Source organism: Rousettus aegyptiacus, unplaced genomic scaffold (assembly GCF_014176215.1).
Source record: "Rousettus aegyptiacus isolate mRouAeg1 unplaced genomic scaffold, mRouAeg1.p scaffold_m13_p_6, whole genome shotgun sequence".
Classification (NCBI taxonomy): Eukaryota; Metazoa; Chordata; class Mammalia; order Chiroptera; family Pteropodidae; genus Rousettus; species Rousettus aegyptiacus.
In genome coordinates, this window is record NW_023416309.1 from 28,440,738 (window position 1) to 28,467,252 (window position 26,515).

A 26,515-nucleotide genomic window follows, 5' to 3' on the forward strand; every position below is an offset into this window, starting at 1 on the left:
GTGTGTGTGTGCGTGTGTATCAAGGTTAGGTATGTGCACAGAAAAATGTGAAAAGAGTAAAACTGAAACTTTTAACTTTTTCTTCAGAAGTGAGAAATTTGGAGAAAAGTTTTCCAGTCTTAATCTTATGTGTTAAGGCTTGTTTGAATTATTTTCATGAATATTTATTTTAATGATTTAAAAACTAAAGACTCAAGAAATTTACCCATCAAAAATATTGAAAAGATACTTCAAAATAGGGAAAGTCTTTATGTGATGGTGGTAGTATATTTTGTATTTACCTTCTGTATTTTTTATTTACCTCTAATAAACATTATTAATAATAAAATGTAATCAATACTTTTTTTTTCCTACTAACAGTTGTGAAATTGCTATAAATAAATTCATACTTTGTGGTTACTGTGAATTCAGCGGTTTTGTCAGGGTTAGGATGTTTGTTGCATAAAATATATTAAATATGACTTACAATTAGGTGGGAAAATAAATTAAGGCCTAGCTTGTGGATTACCATTTCTAATGATGTCCTTTCTTTTCTCAGAGTTTAAACCATAGAAAAATGAAGAGAAAAGGTATATGTATTTCAGGTTAGAGACCTAAGTTGTATTAGTTGGTATCTGTACTTATTTCAGATCTTATTTTCATGAACTGTTGGGTTTTTATTGGTATGGTACCTCAGCCAGACCCCAACTAGCCAACACTTGAGGAGGGCAGATTGACCCCTGTGAAGGAAGAGCTCAAAGGAGCTATCTGTAACTGGCTTTCTGCTTTTGAGTCTGCCCTGCAGTACTGTGACCAAACTAGCAAAATGTCCTTATGAAACTGTTCTGGGCCCAACAAGGAAACCAGCTTATACTCCTACATTAGGTGAGTTTACAAGATCCCAGCTCCTTCCTTTTCTCCTAATAGTTCTTCAGATAATCATGGGTAGTACTTTTATCTTGATATTTAACAGTTGTTGGTCACTGTGTTTCAACAAACCTTTTTAAATTGTTCTAAATACAGCTATTGCCCAAATATTTTCATTTTCTAGAGTAACATTTGAAAACCAGATAATGTTTAGAAGAGCAAAAAGAAGAAAGCCTTTGTAGATCTACTGATGTTTTAACATTAAGAGAGGATTTTAAAAAGACATTTGTGTAGGATTAATGATGTATGGTAAAAATCGGATATTTTATCTAAAAAAAATGAAACTGATTACTTTTTGGATCTTTATCATTACTTTTTTCAGCCTCTTCATTATTAATAGCCACAAAATTACATAATAAACAAAAATCAGTACTTTTCCATTTGTTTTTCTATCCAAGGTTTTTATTTTTCTTTTTCCATCTTGTTAAAATTTAGATATAATTGACATATATTAGAATATATTTTTCATGAGTAGCGTGATGCACTACTTCATGTATTCCTTATTAACCTATTCTTCCCTCACATTTAATATTATCCAGGCAGTAGAGAATGCTCTTAAACCAATGGCATTGCTTTCAGTGACCTGTCCATCTTCCTGCTCTCCCCTCAGTGGATCCAAAGTCTTACCTTTCACATACTCAGTAAATAACTCACACAATCCTCATATGCAATAATGTGCTTCCTTGCTTACTAATTCTATTTCTTTAAAATATATTTCCTCAAATTCTGAAAACAAAATGAAAATAAAATTTTTGAAATCATCTTATCTTTGGCATGATAATCTTGTTCTGTTCAGTTCCACAATATTCCCAGAATGTTAGAAGATGTCATCCAATGGTGAACTCGCCTGCTGTTTTAAGCACTCAGCTCTCAAGGCTCACTGTTTATGAGACAGGAGGAACTTATTGCTTTATACATCGTCTCCAGTCATGGGATTATCACTTACAGTGTTGACCTGTTTGAAAAGGAGAGTTGCGGCTCTTCATAACCACAGGTGGGTGGGTACTTTTCTCAGCAACAAGAGAAATTCATTACATAGAAAGAGGATAAAAGCCTTTTGCCAAAACCTTAACTTGGTTTTACCACTAGCCTTGGAGAATTTTTTTTTTTTTTATTGAGATAGTAAATATGAGCTATAATTAGAAAACACATTTAAATACACAACTGAGGAGTTATAAATATTTTACAGGAACACATATAAAAATCTATATTTAATTTTTTTTCCAATATATGACTTCTTAAATATAGCCTATTTGAGACTTCTTGGTTGTTTGAAAGCTAGTGTATCTCTATGTAATCAAGAGATTTCAGTGTATGTGTATAAGTGAATTTTTTAGGCTGAATTTTCAGAGTAAATTCTTTGCATAAGATTGGGTAATTGTGATATCATTTGTTATTGTTGACATAATCTAGAGTTTTTGTTTGCTTATATTTTACTTGAAAAGTATAAAATCAAATATTTTATCCTTATTTAGTACACATTAGCTAAGAATTATTTAGGAAGGGAGTTTGTTTGTTTGTTTTTTTTGCGTTTAATTTCCAAACATTTGTAGGTTTTTATTTCTACATTAATTTTTTCCAAGTTGTTTTTACATTGGCTGTTTAGTATTACTGCTACTGTTAGAAAACACGAATAATTTAGTACTAATAAAATTCTGAATCCCTCTATCCCTAATATTTGATCTGTTTAGTCTATCAAAAGCTGAGAAAACAAATTTAAAATTTTATATTATTATTGTTTTCTCTATAATTTTGTCATTTATCTAGATGTGTTATTATTTATTCACTCATGAACCTATTTCTGTAATTAATAACCTTTAATTAAACATAAAAGTATATCTAGCTCTCTTTGAGAAAGAAAAAACTAAGAATAGAACCAATATATATTCTTGCTTCATAGAATATTTCTTCTAGTAGAAGAAGCAAGGGAAAATAAATAAATATAAAACACTTTCAAATAATGAGCTATGCCATGGAAAAAAAAAACAGAACAGAGAGGAAAGGGGTGGGGGGCAGTGAACAGAGTGTTATTTAAAATCAGATGGTTAAGAAAACACTGGCAAAAATCCTGATATTTCAGTAGATTATTGAAGTAAAAGGAAAACAATGGTAAAGACAAAAAGAAGAGCTTATACATGGAGTGGTAATGATACAACAAACACATCAATGTGGGTAGAGCACACCCAGATGATTCCCTGAAACCCCGCTTTCCCCAACGAGGACCCCACCCAAGCCTGTGACAAAATTGGACAGCGATAGGAGATGACATGAAAAAGAGAATATGGAAGACTTGGGGGATGGCAAGAAGGGCAATAGTTCCCTACCCTAGCTTCAGCCACATTGGTAGTTTTATAAAAAGCCAACAATCAGTAACACCCCCTCTAATGACCAATTAAGTAAAAATCTCTGGGCTAGTAAAAGAAAATCTTAGTTTTCTTTTCTCTGTCCCTCCTTCCCTCTGTCCCTCCCTCCCTCTATCACTCTCTCTTTCCTTCTTTCCTTCCTCTTCTTTTTTCTCTCTCTTTCATGTCCAATTTTATTTTCCTTTAAACTTTCAAGGTGCCAATATTCAGCCAATGGTAGGAACCACTAACATGTGCAAAACTGAGCTGGAGGTTTGAATTCCATATTAAAAAAAAAACAAAAAAAAAAAACTCCAAACATCCTCACTACCCAGTGTTCCATGGACCTTGTCTCCCACATATCTAGGCAAAAGAAGAAAGTTCCATTTTCTGAAAAGAAAACTTAGACTCAGGAAAGACAGGTATAGTTTGAAAGCAAGTACATGGAATCAAAATAGGGGAACCAAGTGAAAATCTGAATTCGAAAAGGTGAGTTGCTTCATCTCCAAGAATTCATATAGCCAGTTTTATAACTCAGCTTACAGCCCCTTACCCAGAAAGAAATTAAAATATTACTCTTTAGAAAAATTACCCTAACAACAATAAAAGACAGATAAATTCTAGTATAGGAGAGATGTCCCTCAATGACACAGATGAGCAAGATTACCCAAAATAAAGCTCACTGGTTGACCAAAGATGTGTATAAATTCAAATTATGTATTTAGAAACTTAAATAGAACACTATATATAGATAGATAGATAAATTATATATAAATAGATTTAAATAGATATATAATATATAACATATATAATGAAATGATTGATCATGATAACATAGGAAATAGAAACCAAAACAAATTTTTTAAAGGTAATCATAGTTAATGTAGGCAACATGAAGAGCAGATATAATATTAATAACTTGTAACTTATTCTTCTGTAGATATAGAAAATATACTAATGGGGGAGATAACTGAAGACAGGAAAATCACTTGAAATTTTAAATACATAGGATAAATAAAAATTTCAATAATAAATATAAATTATAATTATTGAAGATATCTCAAAAAGTGAAACCACCAAAACTCCATTAAAAATGGACAAAGAAGTTGAACAAACATTTCTTCAAAGAAGATATGCCATGAGCAAAAGCACATGAAGATACTCAACCTCAACAGAGAAATGCAAACCAAAACCACAATGAGATACTACCACTTCATACCCATTAAAATGGCTAGGTTAATACCAAATAAACAGATGAAGAGAGAGAGAGAGAGAGAGAGAGAGAGAGAGAGAGAAATAGGTGTTGTCTTGGATAGGATATGGAGCAACTGGAACCCTTGTGCATTGCTCATGGCAATGTAACATGATACAGCTGCAATGGAAAATATAACAGTTCCTCAAAATCTTAACATAGATTTACCATATGACCCAGCAATTTGGGTATACACCCAAGTGAAATGAAAGCAGAAACTTGAAAAGATATTTGTATACCCATGTTCACAGTAGCATAATTCACAATACCCAAAAGGTTGAAGCAACCCGTGTCCATCAACAGATAAATGGATAACCAAAATATGGTGAATACATACAATAAAATAATATTCAGCCTTAAAAGGAAGGAAATTCCGATACATTCTACAACACAGGTGAATTATGAAAAAATGTAAACAGAAGGCAGTCATAACATGTGTGAACCTTAAAGACATAATAAGTGAAATAAGTCAGTCACAAAAGGACAAAAACTCTGATTCCACTTATATGAGGCTCCTGGAGTAGTCAAATTCAGAGACATAAAGTAGAATGGCAGTTGCCAGAGGCTGTAGAGAAGGGATAATGAGGGCTCACTGTTTAATGAATAAAGAGCTTCAATTTGGGAAAATGAAGTTCTAGAGATAGATGGTGGTGATGTTCGCACAATAATGTGAATGTATTTAATGCCACTAAACTATACACTTAAAATGGTAAGTTTTGCATTTTATATATATTCTTCAACAATAAAAAAAAAATGCTAAAGTATTAAAAAGATAAGAAATATAGAATATCAGTCCAAGAGGTCTAATGCCCAATAATAAAATTTGAGGGGAAAAAAAGAGGAAACACTTCTCAACTCATTCTATGGGGCCAATATTATCTTAATATTAAAGCTAGAGAAAAAATTTAAAGAAATAAAATTTACAGAAAAATACTTTTCATAAATACGCATATAATCAGAACATTTTTTTAAAAATCCATCAATATTTTAAAAAATTACACATCATGACCAGTGTTATTTATCCCAGAAATGTAAAGTAGATCTAACACAAAAAATCAATTGATTTAATGTACTATATTAATAGAATAAGTGGCAAAAATCACAAGTTCATCTCAATAAATGCATAGACAGCATTTGACAAAATCCAGTATCTATTCATGGTAAACACTCCCAATAAACTAGAAACAGAAGAAACTTCTTCAACTTTTTAAAGGGAATCTACAAAAGAAAAAACAAAACCTACAAGTAAAACCACACAGAATAGAGAGAGGAAAAAATGGCGTAAATTATAAGAGGCTCTGTTCATCCTTCTGGCAACCAAATCAAAGTTGCAATGGCAACAAGGAGCAGCAGCAAGAAAAAACCACCTGCTATCTAGATGAGCAAGCCACAGAACTAGGGATAAATCCAAGAAAGCACCCTGCAACACAGAAGGTAGGTCGGGCGACGACGCAGGGCAGCCTAGTCCGAGCAGCTGAGTGAGACAGAGGCTGCCGCAGCAGCAGAAGCCTCTTAAAAGGGGCCACATCCGCAAGCAGATTTTTGTGGTGACAGACCTGCTCACTCTATGCACCAGTACCGATTAAGCTGCATGCAGGGGACACCAGGGAGGCATTGTCAGAGTGAGGACCTAGGCAAGACTCGCTCTTGTACAGAAGTGCTGGTGGTATCCATTGTTCCCTGTTAAGCCCTCCCCACTCCCAGTGCAGGGACACAGCGCCGCCATAGCAATGATGCCATCGAACTGGATGAAGGAGGTTGTTTCACCCAGATGATTCCCTGAAACCCCGCTTTCCCCAACGAGGACCCCACCCAAGCCACACCCAGGTATATTCTCAGTGAGTCAGGTGCTCCTTGCTGAGTAGCACCTAGATTCACACTGGAGCCAGCTGGCCTTGGTTTCTGGTGTGGTCTTTTGAGGTAACTATAAGCACAGCATCTGTGGATTGCCTACTAAATCTTGACAGGTAGCCCCAGAGGGGTAGAGGCTTGGGCTAAGTTTGGCCTACCCCTGAACCCCTCTCAGGACTGTGCCACTGGACACCTACTTCACAAATCCACACTAATAAGACCGGAAGACTTAGGAGCTTTGTTTAGTACGTAGAAATAGGCCCGGAAAGGCAGTCAAAATGAGAAGACAAGGAAGCAGAAACCATATGAGAGAACAGGACAGAGATCCAGATATAACGGAGTCAAGTAACCTAATAGATGCAGAGTTTAAAACACTGGTTATAAAGATGCTCAATGATCTTTTGGGAAGTATAGATAAATTCAGTGACAACTTCAACAAAGAGATAAAATACATAAAAATGGAAACTATAAAAGGAAACCAGTCTGAAATGAAGAACCCATTATCTAAGATGAGAAGTATATTAAATGGAATAAACAAAAGAATATATAAAGTGAATAAAGAAGAGGATCAAATGCTCTGTATAGAGGACAGGAAAGCCAATCAGAACACCCACTTAGAATGGCAAGAAAAAAGATGCCAAGACTATAAAAATAATTTAAGGAGGATATGGGACACTATTAAGGCTTTAAATATTTGTCTGATCGGTGTAACTGAAGAAAATCAAGATGTTGAACAGCTGTTTGGTGAAATAATGATGGAGAACTTCCCTAACCTGGTGAAGGAAATGGACATAAAACCTCAGGAAGCTCAGAGAATTCCAAAAAATCAGGGATCCAAAGAGGCGCACACCAAGACACATCATAATTAAAAGGCCAAAGGTTAAATACAAAGAAAGAATATTAAAAGCAGCAAGAGAAAAACAAATTATTACACATAAGGGAACACCTATATGACTGGCAGTTATTTCTCAAAAGAAACTATGCAGGACAGAAGGCCTTGGCAAAAAATATTCAACAGGATGAAGACTCAGGATATACAACTAAGAATAATTTATACAGCAAAGCTATCATTTAGAGTTGAAGGACAGATAAAGAGCTTCCCAGACAAAAATAAGCTAAAGAAATTTTTCGCCACCAAGCCAGTATTATAGGAAATGTTGGAGGGACTTCTTTAAGAAGAAAAAAACATGTATCAAAAACAGGAATAAAGAATAGTAACAACTACATTCCTATCAATAAATACCTTCAATGGAAAAGAATTAAGTGCTCCAACCAAAAGTCACAGTGGCTGAAAGGATTAGAAAACAAGACCCCTACATATGAAAAGGAAGAGGATGGAAAAAGATATTGCTTTGATGGCCCTAGAAGGTATTTAAGTCAGATAGAGAAAGATAAACGCTATTATGATTTCACTTATATGCAAAATCTAATAAAAAGAACAAACTAATAAAAAACAGACTCTCAAATATAGTGGAAAATTTGGTGTTGGACAGAGGGGAGGGGTTTTGAGGGGCTGAGAGAATGGGGTGAATGGCTAAAGAAGTATAAATTAGTAGCTGATAAATGATCATGGGGATGGGGAGCATGTCATAGGGAATGCATGCAGTTAGCATTAATATATTGACTAGGTGGAGGGTTCGGAGGGAGGTGCAATTGGGATTGTTTTATGAACTATATAAATATCTAACCAATGTACTGTATACTTGAAACTAAAGAAAAAGTAATAATAATTTTTTTTAAAAATCACATAGAATAAAAGACTACATTTTTGCCCTAAAATGGAGAACAAGATAAGTATATCCAACTTCACTACTGCTATTCAACATTTTACTGAGTTTTCAGTCAGTGCCATGAAGCAAGAAATAGAAATTAAAGCCATCAGATCTAAAAGGAAGAAGTATACATTTCTTTATTTGCAAAGGACATAATTCCAAACGTAGAAAATACTCAGAAGTCTACAAAATAACACTATAATAAATAAATAATTTTACAAGTTTGCAAGGTATAAGAACAACATACAAAACCAATTTATTTCTATATATCAGAAACAATACAAAACTGAAATTAAGAAAACAATAACAAGTCAACAAATACTTAACAAGAAAACCAAGAATACTCCATGGGGAAAAGGTAGTCTTTTCAGTAAATGGTGTCTCCCACATATCTGGTTTTGATTTGCATTCCTTGATGATTAGTGATGTTGAACATCTTTTCAGGGACCTGTTGGCCATTTGTATGTGTTTGAAAAAAATGTCCAATCATGTTCTCTGCCCATTTTTTCAATGGGTTATCTATTTTATTTTTGTTTTGTTTTGTTTTGCTATGGAGTTATATCAGTTCCTCATTTATTTTGGATATTAACCCTTTATCTGATATATGGTTTGGAAATATTTTCTCCCATTCCATTGATTATCTTTTCATTCTTTTCATTGTTTTTTTTGCTGTACAGAAGCTTTTTAGTCTGATGTAGTCTCACTTGTTTATTTTTGCTTTTATTGCTTATACTTTTGGTGTCACATCCAAGAAATCCTTGCCAAGATCAACATCAAGGAACTTATTCACTGTTTTCTTTCAGGGGTTTAACTGAACTTACATTTAAGTATTTAACCCATTTCGAGTTAATTTTTATGAGTCATACAGAATAGGGATCTAATTTCATTTTTTTGCATGTGAATATCCAGTTTTCCCAGCACCATTTATTGAATCATAATTTGTATCTAGAGTACCCTGTGTCAAATCAAACTATAACACTTTTCACCACATATAAAGAGTTTATGAGGGTATTTTTATATAGTATTGGTATGATAGTAAACCAGAAAGTAGTCTCAGACATTTGACTTCTGTGTCATATGTGTGTTATATACGCTTGTCACATATCTAGGTATGCAGATATAGGATTTATGGTTGGCTATTTATATCCAGATATTTTGAATCATGTGGAAACATTAGATAGTCATTCTCTATTTTTTCGTGGTTTCTGAAGTATAAAACAAAAACATTGCAATATGACTGCTTCATAACAAGAAATGCATGGGCTTATTATATATGCCTACCTGGGCCCAATGCACAAATATTTGAGTCAGAGTAGAATACTGATATTAGACCTGAGACCTTGGCTGGCTTTTCATTCATTTCTGAGAATAAATACCCTAAGAGAAGGAGAACATGGGACCACATGGCATATATGTGAAATTTTAAGAAGCTCTTACTATCTTGATCATGTATTTTTTTTCTCTCCCAACAGAATTGGATTTTGTTTGTTTCTCTGTTTATTTTAGGGACTCTTTTTTATTATGCAAAATGAAAGCAGAAAAGTAACTAGCAGTCATACCTTCCAAAACTGGAAAGCATATATGCTACAATGTATTCATAACTATTATTCTTAAGAGTTTCTAACACAAAAAAGTGCTTGTCGTATATAAGTTCTTAATAAATATTTGACTTGGTGAAACCCTGAAATAGACTCTTGAAAATTCTCCTAATAGCCAATGAGAAGGAACTGTTAGATACAAATTCCTGGTGAAGCAAACAAAAGCATATTATTGACTTAGAGGACAATGGAATGTATATACATAACTTTAACTTCTTATTCTATTGCTTACCTTATACAGACTTATATATAAAGTCTTCTCATATATTAATAACAGCCTGACAGATACGCATAACAGTTCTCATCATTCTTTTTATAAGAAACTTCCGGCTTGGCTAGTTAAGTAAAATAAAAAATTGTACTTTATATGAGAAAGTTAAGTAACTAACCAAAAGCAGCACTTCTACAGAGTAACAAATCTGATATTGAAACCTCAGTCACTAATTACTAACGCAGAGCCTACCCCTCAAATGTCTGGCTAGAAAAGAAAATAACATGGATGAATAACTACTGTTTCCTCATCAAACATTGATATTTCCAGACTTCCTTACATTGATCCTCGAAAACAAATTCTACAAAGATCTCTGAGGCGCTCATTAAAATATGTGCTTAAACATTTTGTAATGTTTCAGAAATATCTTTTGTTCTGCCTGTGATTATTGCTTATGCCTATAATGAACATTCATCCTTGTTCTTAGGAAATGGTATAGTCTTTGCATTCAGTGAGCTTTTTTATGTTTGTCAATTAAAAAGCTGCAGAGATAAAGGATAATCCCACTAACTGCTACTGGCAGGTTGCCCATATTGGAACAACTCTCCTCATTCCCTCTGATTCTTTGATGAGTCGTCACTGGCCCAGCAAAGTGAGGCAGCTTTGCCCAGCTCCAGATGGTGAAGAAAAGGCATGACAGACTCAGTTGTTAGCAGTTTGTTCCTAAGAACCCAAGGTGAACCTCTGCAAAGATGTCACAAATAACAGATCTCCTCCTGTGAAGTACTATTTGAAAAAAGTAGCTGTTCGCACAATAAAATTTGCATTATTCTTTTTTGCAACATTTTGTAAAGTTTGATCTGTAAAATATTACTAGAAATCTCAATTTTCTTCAGGAATATAGGCTCTTTGTACCTTATATCTATTTTAATATTAATAAAATCACTGAAATTATATTTTACCAATAATTATATTTATGCTGTTGAGCACATCTATGTTCCAAAAGATATTTTAAAATCTCTTATTTTTAAGATATTAAAAGTTACTTTTTTACTTTATGTTTTTGTAAAGAAAAAACATTATTTTTTTAAGTGGGCTCTGGGAACAGAGGGTTAGTCCATTCAGGCCTTCAGTATCTTGGTGGTGACTTTGTCCTCCTCACTGATATGGACGATTTCCATGTCTGACACTACATCCTGGCCCATGGCATTCAGCATGACTTGTGAGATGGCTTCAAACAGATGTTCTGGATCCATGCTGATCTCCCAGAGGGCCTTGCACATCATGTACTTTTGTTCAGCATGAGTGCTCCTGACCACAAAGTTGACAGTCACCATGGGGCAGCCAATGAGGTCTAGAGAGCAAATGAAGGGCTTAAAGCTCTTTGGGTCCAAGCCACAAATAATTGGCTCAGTGTAGTAGGGGCCAAAGCATTTCTTATATAAAAATTTGGCGACCACACTCATGAGGGTGTAAGGCTTAACCTACTGAACTCCCTTCAGTTCAGCAGAAACTTAAGATGTGGGTCACATGATTGCAGTGTACTAAGACCTCTAATTGCCACAATTCCTTAATTTTTTTTTTAAACTTTTGAACATACTTTACTTTGAATTGCACTTCTGGGTATTTATCCAAAGAAAACCAAAACAATAATTCGTAAAGGTCCATGCATCTCTATGTTCATGGCAGCACTATTTACAATAGCTAAGATATGGAAGCAACCTAAATGCCCATCAACAGACAACTGGATAAAGAATTTATGGTTCATATATACAGTGGAATATTACTCAGCCATATAAAAAATGAAATCCTACTATTTGCGATAATATGAATGGACCTAGAGGTTATTATGCTCAACAAAATAAGTCAGACAGAGAAAGATAAAGAAAGATAAACTATATAAAAGTCTAACCAATGTATAATATACTTGAAACTAATAATAAAATAAAATTTAAAAAATTATACTTTACTTTCCTATAAAAATAACTTATAAGCATGATTTCCTAGAATGATAAAAATATGTATACTACAAGACTGCTTTATGCTCCACCGAAATTTTTTATTCACTATATCTATCTTCTATATATAATACTTTTATTAAAATAAAATATTTGCTATATAATGTGTTATGTATAAAATAAAATTACTGAAATTTACCTCTGTAAAATATTGGATGGATTTCAATTATGGACTCATCCCTATACCAGGTTTTATCTTGGTATAATTACAGGGAGGAAGCAAAAATTAAAATGAAATGTGTGGTAACATTCCTTAAAGATCTTACCTGTCTTATTAAAGATGAGATTAAAAACACATGAAGGAATTGAAGAATTGCACAAGACAGTAATGTAAACAATATATTTTGGTTTGTAAATGATAGACACCTAAATCAAACAAGCCTAAGCAGATAGTTATACCAACTCATATAACTGAAATGTCCATGGTCATAAAGTAAGTCTTACTTTTATTTTCTCACTTCATCCCCACTTTCTTCTTTTTCCAACTCCTTCATCTCTCTTTCCCCAAGTTTCTTCCTCTTTACTTCTCTCACTGTTTGTCCAGACCTCAACTGCTCTCTCCACCTACCTCTGTTATTCTCCAGGCTCTTGTATCTTTCTTAAGCTATTTTTCTAATCCTTTCTTGGTCTCCTCCCCTTCTCTCTCTAAGAGTTACATATGACAGAGATTAACGGAAAAAGGAAATTTACAGAATGTTAAACAAGATCGAAATTAAGTGTAGGTTCGACAACTTTAAAACATCAGAGACCAAGGCTAATAATCTTTTTCTGCTACTTGAGGACATGACTTCTCTCTTCAAATCTCACTCATGGTCCAAGATGTCTGCTAGAGCTCCAACCATTACAAATCTGTTCCAGGAAGAAGGAGGATGAGGCAATGGTATTAAAAAAAAAAAAAAAAAAAAAAAAAAAAAGAGGGAGAGGGTGTCTATGCCAGAAAAATAATCCTCTTTTAAAAAGATTTCTGGGAAGGCTTTCACAGTGATTTTTCTACTGGCTGGAGATGTGTCATTTGGCCATCACTAATTATAAGGAAGGCTATCCAATTTTCTCTTCTTTCTATTAGTGAAGAAAAGAAGGGACTTAATGGAGGCAGCTAGAAATTTCTGCCAGTCACTGTCTTTGCCTATCCTGTCTCTCTAAGAGAAAGCATTACCAACGCCTGGTCTACAGGATAAAGGAGTTTCTAGAAATAATTACTGAAATTTCTGAAAATCAGTTATTTTCCTATTATTGCCTTTTCTATGTTAGAGAGCCTAAGGGAATTCTGTATAGCTGCAACTATTCTCCAAATTCAATTCTAAACTTGCCTGTGAGAAAAACTCTTCTTTGTGATTTGATGCATTTATCTCCTGAAATACCTCTGAGAGGTAGAATCTATAAGTCTGGAATAAAGCGAGAAATAAAGGAGTATGTGGCGGGACTGGTCTGCCCCAGGGAATGCCTGAAAAACATCTGTTTACCACCTGCTCAAACTGCAAACTGCAAATCCATGAAGGATGAAGGTTTTCGTTCTTTGTGCTGCTATTATAAGAAATCAAATAATTTGATTTTGAGAAGAAATGCAAAAATTTAACATCAGCTATTACTTTTTAGGATTTAGTATTATTAGGCATTGCATTAAACATTTTAAATAATTTCCATACCTCCTTAATATATCAAGATTAGTATGTAAGAATATTATGTACTCACTCCATAGACAATCAAATCAATTGTCTCTCTCACAAAATAAATTTCTCATATTTCAAAGCATTTCCCAAATTCACTACTCTTTTAGGTATTCTGTGCTGTTTCTCACTTGTGAAAGAAAATGATTTTGAAAACAAGCATTATTACAGAGTAGGATAAAGTGAATGCGCTGGACATCATGACAGGACACCTCGGTTGCATTACCAGTTCTACAACTAAAAGTTCTGTGGCCTTGGGAAAGTCACAGATTTATGATTTTCGCACTGATTTCAGCAGTAGAACCATTTCTTTATTTCTACAAGTATTTTAGGTCTGTTCCAAAATGAGAGCAGTATGTAGTCATTTCAAGCACAATATAAGAAATAAATCATTCATATTCTAAGAGATAGACCAGAGCCATTTAACCTCCACACAAATCATTGAGTTATGGACTCTTGATTCAGGAAAAGCCAGGTACACAAAGAACTGGTGACCTTCCATATCCTTTTCCTACTGCACCTTCTGCAATGCCCAGAATGTTGTTGCCTGGTAGTCAGTTTGAGCAGAAACTAATCTGACCTGACATTCTTCCTTTCTCCCTTTTGATCTTTCCTGGATCTATCTGGCAATCCTTCTCACATATACACACATCTTTCTGAATGCTTGTTTTCTATTTCCTAACTCTTATTAATTTCTTCATGAAATCAATCTCCCATCTCTCTCTGCTTGCCTGCCTCTTACCACTGTACCCCAGTTTTCTCTTTCTGCTCATCTCTAGTAACTTTTCTGTTGAGTTTATGGCTCTTACTATGGTTGCTTAGTGTCATAGCTACTGCTACTTCTGCACATAGGTAAAAGAGAACTGTATATTTTGAAGTGACAGACTGCAGGGGAGCCAGCATCTTTCAAGAAACTAAAGTCTTTTTCAAAATCTTAGAAAATTACAGTCATTTTCCAATTAATATTCTTTCTTCAAGCTCTTGTACTTATAAAAATTAAATTATTGAATATTATGACATTGTTCTCTTTTATACTATAACAGCATTTTTTATTTTGAGTGTATATATTTTTTATTGTACTATACAATAAGCATTTCTAGACTCGTTGAAAACATAATCTCTAAGATTTCATCTATTTGTATATATTTGTATATATCAAGATTCTGTTAATTAAACAAATTTTAGAAATGTAGTTAATCTGTTAGTAGCAAGGGAGATGCCTGATCTCAGTGCTGTGGACATTATACTCCCATCTCCTTACATTCCCCCCACCTTACCTTGTTTAGGCAAGCCACTTAAATGTCCGAAGCCTCCATGTCTTGAGGTTTAAAAAATATATATCTAAATAAACTTATCTAAAGAATCCCTACGTCATTTATAAAGACAGAAAAACATATTTTCTTCTTCCCATCAAAATATTTTTAAAATCATATAAATGTTTACATTTGATAAAACATCATTAAAACTCCTACAACTATCTCATCCACTTAGAAGAAATCTCCATGAGAAAATACATAAATTATACTTACATCAAAAATATATCATTATGAACATTAAGTGGAAGTCATTTTTAAAGGAGCAGTATTAGAAGATTCTTCTCTAGGATTCATAAAAGTCTTAGAAATATGATGTCAAAATGACCTAGAAAATTACTTTCAAAGAAGTTGATTTTAATTAGCATCAACCCAGGAGTCAGAGATTCTTCATCTTATCTGGGATATATATATAAATACACATATATGTTTTTGGCCATTTTTTTCTACTATTTATTAAACTTATTTGCAAAATTTGCAAAGAGTTCATTTAAAATCAGATAATAACTGAGAAAGCAATAAGAATAACCCATAAGAACAATTATAATATAAGCCAAAATTGTTTAAAAGCTTACTATGTGTTGAGAAATGTTATGTGCATATTATATATCATTTACTTATTTTAAGTGCCTGTGAAAATAATATTCTAATTTGTCCAAGATCACACTATTAGTAATAACAAACATGAGGTGACCTCTATTCCACTCTAAAGTTCCTATTTCTATGTTTACTACCTCTCGGAGCTTTAATTTCTTTATTTACAGCAGAAGCTATTCAACGATTAGGAAGTATATATCTCCAAGAATATCTAACATCTTTAGTTGAAGATATCATTGCATCAGCATCTCCTGGATAACACACATTCCAGGCTCTATCTAAAACCTATTCATTTGGAATTTCCTGAGCTATTAGCTCAGGACAAAAGGTGTAGTAAATACTTTGGGAAATCCTAACATTCAACCCTATTTGAGAACCACTAAACTAGATTAAAAACGTTTTTTTCAATAGGAAAACAGCATCCACTACAGAAAAAATAGACAATGCCGCAATACCCAGAAAAGAAATAAAAAGAAAGTCCTGAATGTTTGCAATTAAGATAGATTTCTGAATTTGAAATCTAGGATTTTTAAACTTTGAAGTTTTAAGCTCTAGTCTATATATTTCCTATAGTTTGAGGCCTATATGGAATTAACTGGTTCTCATTATAGACTTTGTTCAATGATTCTTTATAATTCTCAATTAATATGTTGTGATCACTAAAGTTCCAAGTTAAAAAATTACTTCAAAGAACTAGTGTTGTTGCCAAAACCTGATTAACCAAATGGGGTAATTATAACAAGATAATGGCATACAGATTGGACAGATCTAGCTGTCAGGACATTTTTAACAGATGCTGCTTTGTCAAAAAAAAAAAAAAAAAAAAAGGAGGGGGCTTATTATAGTCTGCGTATTATAGTCGTCTTTAGATAAATTCTAAATAATTCTTCCATAAAATCGGTGGATGTGAATAAACTAAAAAAGAATTCCTCAAATCACAAATTCCTCAAAAAAAAGACATTTTCTTAATATATGTATACCAAAACGTGTACATAATTTCTGAAGTGGTTGTTAGTATTATCCACAAATACTTTGATTCTTCTGGGCGCATGGCAAGACTGAACTTTGTTTTGTTTACTTGAATTCTGGCATGGGCATGCAATTCTCTTTGGACAATGACAGAGTCCTGTATCACTACCAAAAAAAAAAAAAAAAAAAAAAAAAAGCTTTAAAAACCAGTAGATACTTCCTTTTGCTCTGATACAACTTAAAATGTTTCATATGATTATGACATCATCCTGGGTCCTGGAGTGAGGAGGAGATAAAGCAGAGCTCCCAGGTAGCCCGTGATGGATATACTATGTGGGAAAGAAATAAACCTTTGTTATTTTAAGCCCTTAAGATCTTGGGTTGTTTATTACCACAGTATCGCCTAACTTATTATGCCTGATTCATTTGCAGATCACAAGATCTCATGTCTTTTCTAAAAATATATACTAACACCAAAATGACCCTTATTAAGTCCCACTTAATAATTTAAAACTAATTTTGGAAAAAAAAATATCAACTGCAATAACAATCCATAAAGAAAATTCAAGTTTCTCTACATTGTATAATTCCTAAACAACTACAAAGGGCAACATAAAGAAGAAAAATAATTGGCTTTCAGGAGTAAATGGTAGCGAGTTATGCAAAAAAAAAAAAAAAAAAGTGAAATTTAGCCTTGTTAACAACACACAGCAATGGCCTTAACACTTTTGAAAACAAAGGGCAAATCCTTCAGGCTGCAATCAATAGCTAGTGGCAGCAAAGAAGCTATTATGCATTTTCAGTTTAAAAGACTAATTGCTCTTTTATTGACAACCATTCTCTTCTGTGACCTGTGTGAATGACTAAAAGAAACCAGAAGGGGTTCAAAATTAGCAGAAAAACACATTCATCTCAGAAGGAAAACATTCCAGAGTTACAATATTTTTCTTCTGAAATAAATGGTTATAAAAAACACCTGATAATCAATACTCTCTTCACAACAGGCTAATTCCAAAATTATGAACCCGTTTATATATATTACTGACCTAGAAGAGTCACTGTAGCAGTGTTATCCCACTTTAATTACCAAAGACTTTTTTGACATGAGATTAATTTTGATGTAAGATTAATTTTGCTTTACCTTTTTTAAAACTTAATTTTCTCATCTTTTAGAAGCATTTTTTTGTTAATTTTTGAAGATTAGGAGGTGCTGACATGTGGAGTTTGCTCATATGGAATAAAAATTGTGAGTCAAGGTACTCATTTTTAAATTAGGTCATGTAAACTTACCAATTTCCTCTAAATAGTCTTTGGAAGACTGCACCCTGCACACTGTCTGGAACATAATAGTCACTCTGCACTCTTCCCAAATATATATATATATAAAAAAAAATGGATTCCATCTTAATGCATAATATCATATTTTAGGCTTTGCTATAAAGCAGAACTGATCTGACATAAATTATAAACGTTTAGGGGACACAACCGCTAGTATCACCTTGGTTTCATGTGTCAGATCACATTTCTCCCACATGCGAGATTTATGTTCAAATTCAGTGGAAATGAGGAACAGATTTCTTGAAATATTTTATAAACCGTAATCTTGCCTCATGCAAAATATTCATCTAAATCAGACAAATCCTCTAACAAGACCTATTTTAACCAAAATAAATGTATAACTTTACTATTAAAACATGTATTGTACCAATCACAGTTTATTATTACAATACCATACGAATGATATGGAAGTCCCATATAAAGTACACCAATAAAGCACACAAAATGTTTCCTTTATTTTTATCACGCAGAAAGAGTAGTACTTCATAGCACTTATTTTTCCAATCTACAAACTCAAACTAATATACATACTTTATAGGAAGCAAATTCCTCTTTCTAAAGTCATAGGCCTGAGAAGATAAATGATGATGATGACAGATGAACAGATAGTTGGATGGAAAGAGAAAGAGAGAGAGAGAGAGGTGCATTATAGAGTGCAGCTCTTCTGAGCTAGTTATTTAGAAATAAAAGATGACAAACGACATATTTCTTAGGTACTTTTTTCACCAATAAAATAAATTCTGAACTATATGAGACTGTACCGCAAACCATAACACATATTTATTCGTTCAATAAATACTGCATAAATGTTTTATGCATAAGAGGGAAATAAACATATATGAAGTGAGTCAGAATCTGCGTTCATACATACTCTGGCTGCCATTACTAACTATCTATGTGACCTACAGGAAAGCGTCAATGACATAATTAATAACTATGCTACACAGCTGTTATAAGAATGAAAAGAAATAATGTACATAAAAGTCTCCTAGCACTGAGCTTGGCACAAGTAAGAAAACTCAATAAATATTAGTTCATTGGATAGACTTTACTAGTGCTGACCAATATCCAGGTTTTTTTCATTCCAGGAACATAGAAGATTACACACTCCAGCCCTTTACAGTCACGCATCACTATGTGACTAGTTATAATCAATGTGCTGTGACCAAAAGTGCTGGCCAATGTTAAAAAGGAAAAAGAGAGAGAGTTCATACTTCACATAGTAAAACTACAACATTAAGTAGCTGTAGAAGGGGTTCAGAAAAGGTCTCTCCAAAATGTGCTACTTTGGCCTGTAGATTATTTTGAGATGAAGACAATTGAGACCCTGGGGGCTCAAGAGAGATGTTAACTTCTCCCTTAAGGAATTTAAATTAGGGGCCTTGCCCACTATAAGAGTTATTATCAGACATAACATTTTACAACCTATCTATATGGAAGGACAAACATTTAACTGATGAATATCTGTTCTTTTAATCTTGTGAATGACTTCCCTCCCCTCTGAAATCCTAGACCTCTTACCTCATTTTTTACATCAGGATGTCATATATACCTCACTTCACCTTTCTGTTTCTGAATTGCTCATGTATGTGGGGTCTCTGATTCTCTCATGTATGTGGAGTTCCCTTACATATGTATGTAATTAAATTTCATTATTTTCTCTTATTGATCTGTCTCAGGTTGATTTATTAGACCTTCCAAAAAAGAAAACTTTAAAAAGGAGAGAAAATTTTCTTCCTCTCCAACATTGTCATCACCCAGTTTCCTGAATAACTATGTTTAACAGAACTACACTCCAAACAAAACCACATGTGTGAGAAATAAATGTTCATTGTGTTAAGCCAGAAATTAGTATCAAGAGCGGATTGCTATTATGAATAAAACCTAAAATATGTAACATTGTATAAAGAATTATATAAAAGGTTAAAATAAAATTTAAAATAACCTTTAATTGGAGAATGCAGTAGGGAAGTTGTCCCTAAAAGTAAATAGGGAGGCAGATCATGAAACTAATGAACTTGTCCTCAGAAAAAAGAGCAGAAAACAAGATAGTTAGCTTTTATTTCGCTGATATTGGCAACATTTTCAAAGACAGTACAAGAAGTGGATGAGCTCAGGAATAAATTAGTGAAATTATAGCTAGAAATAAATGGGAATAGAGAGATGTGTGCTCCTAGCTAAAGAACAAGCTTGTATTAGATAGAGTCTTCGCCACAAATAAACAAAGGTCATCAGAGAGCAATAGGATACTATCTAAGAAGATAAATGCCTTGTCATAAATTCAATATTCTGTATTGCTTTCATCTATATTTATCAACTTATAATCAGTGTAAACCAAAAAAAAAAAAAAAATTAAGAAGCTGAGTAAAAAGCAAAAAACTAAAAGGCATATAAGTTAAGCAAAATTTTAACAGTCTCACAAAATTTGGAATGGAAAAAAATAATTAAGTTCAAGGTACAAATGAAACTAGAATTAAGGAACCAATTTTCAGGAAAAAAGTAATGAAGTGAGCCTGATAGTATTAATTTAACCTTAAGGAGTTTGCTGATTTATAAGTAGAATGAGAGCAAAAAGTCTTGGTCCCATTTTCAAGTGGAAAATTGATGCTAAAAGGAAGAGAACCAAACACAACTTTCTGTAGTCTCACAGTATGGGTGTACACAGATGTCCCCAAGACCACACTCAGGCTCAGTGACTCACTAGAATGAATTGCAGGACTTGAAAGCTATTATACTCACAGTTATGGTTTATTACAGCAAAGATATAAGTTAGAATCAGCAAAGAGAAAATGGAAAATGAGGAGAAGTCCAGGAGACACCAGAAGCAAGCCTTCAAGTGTCCTCTCTAGTGGAGTCACTTTGGGACTTTGTTAATTTTCTAAGCAACAATGTGTGATAACATAATCAAAATGTCACCAACCAGGAAAGTTCACCTGAGTCTTAAGAACAGGGTTTTATTTAGAGTTAGCCACAAAGCCACATAGTGTCTACATGACTGATCTCAGTTACTCAGATCCCAGACCCCCAGAGCAAACACAGGCTTCTCATAAATCACATTGTTAGGAAAATCTTATCTGGTATAGCCTAAGGACTCGGGCACATAAAAACATTTGTATCATGCAGAATATTCAACAGCTCAAAGATTATTTCCCAAGGGCCAAAACAACGGCCACTCTTGAAAACAGGTCTTTCCTTGGAATGTACAGGGTACGAGCAACCATTGTCTATTAACCTTTTCCTAAATAATTATGAAAACAAGGATGATGGATCCAGATAATCATCATAAACTTTTAGTAGGAGACCCAAAATGGCAGATTAATGATCCCCTAAAGATGTCCAAATTTTTATCCCTAGAGCCATTAAATATGTTAGGTTACATGGAAAAGAGTAATTAATAATGCAAATGAAATTAAGGTTGCTGATCAACTACCTTCAAATGGGGACATTATGGCCCAATGTAAAGGTCCTTACAAGTGGAGCAGTAAGGCAGAAGAGAGAGTACTAGAGAGAGAAGAGGGTGTGTTGAAGGAAGCAAAGTTTGACGTAACGTGTGCAGGCTTTAAAGGTGAAAACCTTGGAATATGGATCATAAGCCAAGGAATAAAGGCAGCCTCTAGACTGGAAAAGCCAAGGAAATAGCTTTTCTCTTAGTGCCTCCAGAAGAAACATATCTCTGCCAAAACCTTAATTTTAGTCAAATAACACTCATTTCAGATAGTTGATCTCTAGGGCTACAAGATAATTAGTTTGTGCTGTTTTAAACCAATCTGTGCTAATTTGTTTCAGTAGTCTCAGAAAACTAATATATGCTTCATAATAGGATGTTAAGGGCAATCATAAAATCAATCCCTTTTGTTTTTTCTTTTTTTGTGATGAAGTCTAACATACATTGAATAGGTTCAATACCTTATTGGATTAAAGTAGCCATGTATGATAAAGCTTCCGTCCAAACCATAGAAGATGTAATTAGCGTACCCATACTAACAGAACACAAAGTAGTCTTTAAAGCAATGAGCACCACAAAAAATAAAGTTATAGGAACCAAGCAACAAGGAAGGTTTAGCAATCCCAAATCTATATGCACATAATAACATAGCCTCAAACATATAATTAAAATTAATAATTTTTAAAAGACAAATGTATAATTAATGTATGATATATTACTACTCCTTCATTGGTAATTAATAGAGCTAACCAACAAGTAAACATGGCACAATTCTCGAAATTAACCTATTCTAGGCAAGTCTCAAAAAGTTTTACAGAACTGATAAAAAATGCTTTAAGTTCTCTGATCACGGTGCATGTATGTTAGTTATCCATATATGTTTGGAAATTAAATGACTAATTGAAAACTCATAGGTAAAAGGAGAAATTAAAATATATAAATATTTTAACAAAATATTACATATAAAATTGTGTAAGAAGTAGTTAAAGCCCTGTAGAAACAGAGTATCATTACAAGTATAGTCATACCTTGCATAATGACATTTCAGTCAATGGCAGACCATACATATGGTAGTGGTCTCATAAGATTATAACGGACCTAAAAAATTCCTATCACTTAGTGATGCTGTGGCCATAGCAACATCACAGTGCAATGCATTACTCACATATTTGTGATGATGCTGCACTCCCAGTCGCATAAAAGTATAGCACATACAATTATGTACAGTACATAATACTTAATAATAAACAACTATGCTTCTGGTTCATGTACTTTCTATACTATACTTTTTATCATTATTTTAGAGTGTTCTCTTTTTCCTTATTAAAAAAATAAAAGTTTTGTCTAAAAAACTATGTGTGTTATGCCAGCAGCATCTCTTGAGCAACCATTGTCTATTAACCTTTTTTCTCATGTTTACATCTCTTTAACTGCATCATTTTCTCTTGTGCTTCATTTAATCTTGTGTTTTTATGAAGTAACATGCTATGCAGGCTTATAGCCTAGGAGCAATAGGCTATACCATAAAGCCTAGGTGTGTAGTAGGCTATATCATCTAGATTTGTGTAAGATCATTCTACAATGCTCACATAATAACAAAATCACCTAAGGACAAATTTCTCAGAACATATTCATCATTACGCAGGGCATGACTATATATTAAAAAAGAGTACAGGCTGAAATCTAATACTTAAACATTCATCTCCAAAGATGATAAATCCAAAATAATTAAAATAAAATTAAGAACATAAATTAATGAAATATAAAATAAACATGGAGACTGAGCAGTGTACTTGATCAGAATGGGCTGAAAAGTAATTGGGAAATTTCCTATTTATACCTCTTTATTTCTATCTCTTCAATAATACAAAGGAATATTAACTATTTTACCATTTAGAAGACAGAATTCCTCAACTAATATGTTTATGTTCACACAAGTCAAATGTCAAAAATCCTTTTTTTAATTTTAAGCCTGTATAAGACAAGGGGATAAGTTTTTATGTTGGAAGACTCCCAATTTCAAATAATTTTTGTCAGTTAATGGTTTGTGTAACATTGGGCATGTAATTTATTATCTTTGTCATCAAATTTTATCATCTATATGATGAGAATGATACTTAAAACTAACTTTGAGTTCATTATGAGGAATAAATGTAAAGCCACATAGTACCTGACATATAATAAATATTCAGTACATGATAACTAGTATATATTTTTATTCTGGGACTGACTTTTTATCTAGAACTTAAAAATCCTACAGCCTATGGGTAATACAGTTAAGGGATGTCATATGACCTTGTTTTTATGAACCATAAATCACATATTTCAAACATTTCTTTTAAATCTCATAAAGGATCAAGATAATTTTATTTAGACTACTTAAGATATATTCTCACTGTTATGTGTAGAGGAATCGGTAAGATCTAAGACCTATATATGTTTTCTCTTTTTAAGTAGAATACAAAAATACTGATTGCCTACTGTTATATTAACATTAAGCTTCTTTTAGCAATAGAGATGTACCTAAACCTTATCAGCATGTTTTCCTTCCTCCCTGACATACTTTGATAGTTCTACAAAAGTCACAGGCAAAATCTGGGTTGTCAAATTAACACTTAACATTTTCATCATTGAAAGGAACCAAAAATATACCTCAAGTACTTTGGTGTTATCGAAAATCCACTGAAGAAGAAACAGATCTCAGAGATGGGAAGAAAATATTTATGTGATTCAGGAGAGGTTAAGGTCAGTGGAGAGCTGAAATGTATTTGCAGCTTCAATGAACCAGCATGAATTCACCAGTCTTGATGGAGGTGAATGAGCTCTAAAAATGTTTTCTTAAAGTTTTCCCCATTACATGTTGCTTTATTTTCTGATCATATTCTTAGCAGATGCAAGCATTTTATAAACATGTAGTATAATTGTCAGACTTTAAGAGAGGTTATATAGGTGCCTTGGGTAAATGGAAAAGTATAATTTATCTCAAACCAACCAGCCACTGTGTCAAGAGTAAACTAGTCTAGATATATTCAATCTAGAAACTAGATCATTGGGCAAATAACAGATTTATGGAAAATAACATATTGTAGATGAGAAAAATTTTCCATCACATGCAACATTCTACTATGCTTAACAGATATATAACAATAGGGAATTATTATTTCTATTTTTCAGAGGATGTCACAGAAATATAACATAACTTACATAAATATCTGAAATATAATTTATTTTTCTCAATTTCTAGTCCTCTGACATTCACTAGTATACTAATCTCCAAAGCAAAGGATTCCCATTTTCGAGGCACAGCCTAGTAGCTTTTTAAAAAGTTTTTAAGCCAGAATTTATTTCTATTTAAAAATGTTTAAGACTTTAAAAAGGCCAAAAGGCCCAAAGATGCTCAGGCTTAAAATACGATCATATTCAGGTGGTGTCTGTTGGTTCCTCCATTATTAAGGTATTGATTTGATCTTGATTAATAAAACACCCCGATAATTCTCCTAGTCACATAGTTGTGATTTCCTCTGACTTCTCGAATCTTTCATAAATGGCCATCAGCTTCACAAACAATGAAAAAAAAATATATCAGAAATAATCACAAAATGTGTGTAGATTCTACCTGTATGTTCATTCTGCATTATTCTTTGAAACTGGATCTAATGGTCGTCAATTTGAGTAGTGGAGATCAAATGTGACACCTGCAAAGATGAATATTAAATGTAGCTCTTCCAGAACAGAACCCAGCAAATATCCTTCAAAATGAAATAAATTTTAAGGGGAAATAAGACAGAAATTAAGTACATATCAATTAGCTGGATCTTGTTTTGAGTTAGTACACCATTGAGTTGCTATAAAAATTAGGTAAAAATAGGTCGTAATTAGGACCATTTTCTACAAGAAGTTTTCAAATTTGGATGCAGACTTTTTTCTTCTTGTCCACAAAATAGTCCTAAATTTTTCATAGGCATAAAAGCTGGAGAAGCAACACACTGAAAAACATACAGACTATGCAGTTGCTCTACACGACTAGGCCTGAACTCAGATCTAGTATGTAGCCCTTTGTTCCTCTACTCAGAAATTATAATAGAAGAAAGTGACACTCAGCAGAATTTTAAATTTTAAGAGATTTGATGTTGATGCTTTTCATAGTGTTATTCTTAAATACTCCAATACCCTATGTTACTTCCCAAGATTCCAATTTCCTCATACTAATGTCTGTTAGATTTCTTACTGAAGGTCTGCTAAACTTGACTTATCTCACAATGTCACAAGCTTCAAAGTTACATCTCTTCTTTCTTTTTCAAAAGGCTACTCATTCCACAAAAGAATCTAAATTAGACACCAGGGGAAAAATCCAATTGAATTAAGTCACCCTAAATAAAAACTTTCTTCATAAGACAACTCCTTGTTTGCCTTAATTTCTTAACCTTTCTAGATACATTCTTATTTTAATTGAAATAATTTTCAGATCATATCAATCTCAATAGTAAGATATTTTGCAACATTCATTTTTACGCAAGCAGTTTCAAATATATGTACTTCTTAATTAAAGAATATATTCTTGAAGGTTCTGGCTGCTTGTACTATTATAAGACTGCAGCTATAATCCATGTAATAAGTACAGAGACATTTGCTTCTAGCCAAGATGGAGTAACAGAGACTATCTTTACCCTCCTACCAAAAACCACCAAATAACCAGACAAAATATATAAAATATTGTTTTCCAAATCCTCAGTATAAGGCAAATATATAGGTTTATATCTATATTTATGTATATGGCAAATATATACATATACATATATATGGCAAATATATGCATACATATATACATATATATATTTATACACATATGTATATTTATATATTAGTGCCTGAAAGACAAGAAACAAATGAGATAATTCTTACACTTACTCTAGTAAACTGTCTTGAGAGGGTTTCAAAACCATAGCAGGAAGGAGGAAGGGAACTTAGGCAGAAGCAAGTAGACTCAGGTTGAGGCGATATTGCTGAGCCTGCAGGGTAAGCAAGAAAGAGTTCTAAAAACAACGTACCAGAGAGGAAAGAGTTGGAAACAAGGAGAATGTTGAAGATATGCAGTTTTTCCCCTGAGAATTCAACTGAATACTGAATAGAGCATATGTGTGAGAAAACTAGCAGAGATTTTTTTAAAAAGCTACCCAAAGAACGAGAAGGGATGGTACATTGTAGCAAAGGATAGCCAGGTCTAGCGCTTATTCCA

General features: G+C 33.1%; 1 long non-coding RNA gene across 1 annotated transcript in view; it reads right to left on the bottom strand.

Moving 5' to 3' along the window:
• Positions 1–26,291, bottom strand: part of LOC107515495 — a 184,649-nt gene extending 158,358 nt beyond the window's left edge. The window contains exons 1-2 of the long non-coding RNA XR_004951448.1: positions 26,188–26,291; positions 24,896–24,974 (exon numbers count right to left, since the gene is read on the bottom strand). This is a non-coding gene — a long non-coding RNA (uncharacterized LOC107515495). The remainder of the gene's footprint in view (positions 1–24,895; positions 24,975–26,187) is intronic.
• Positions 26,292–26,515: the final 224 nt, after the last annotated feature.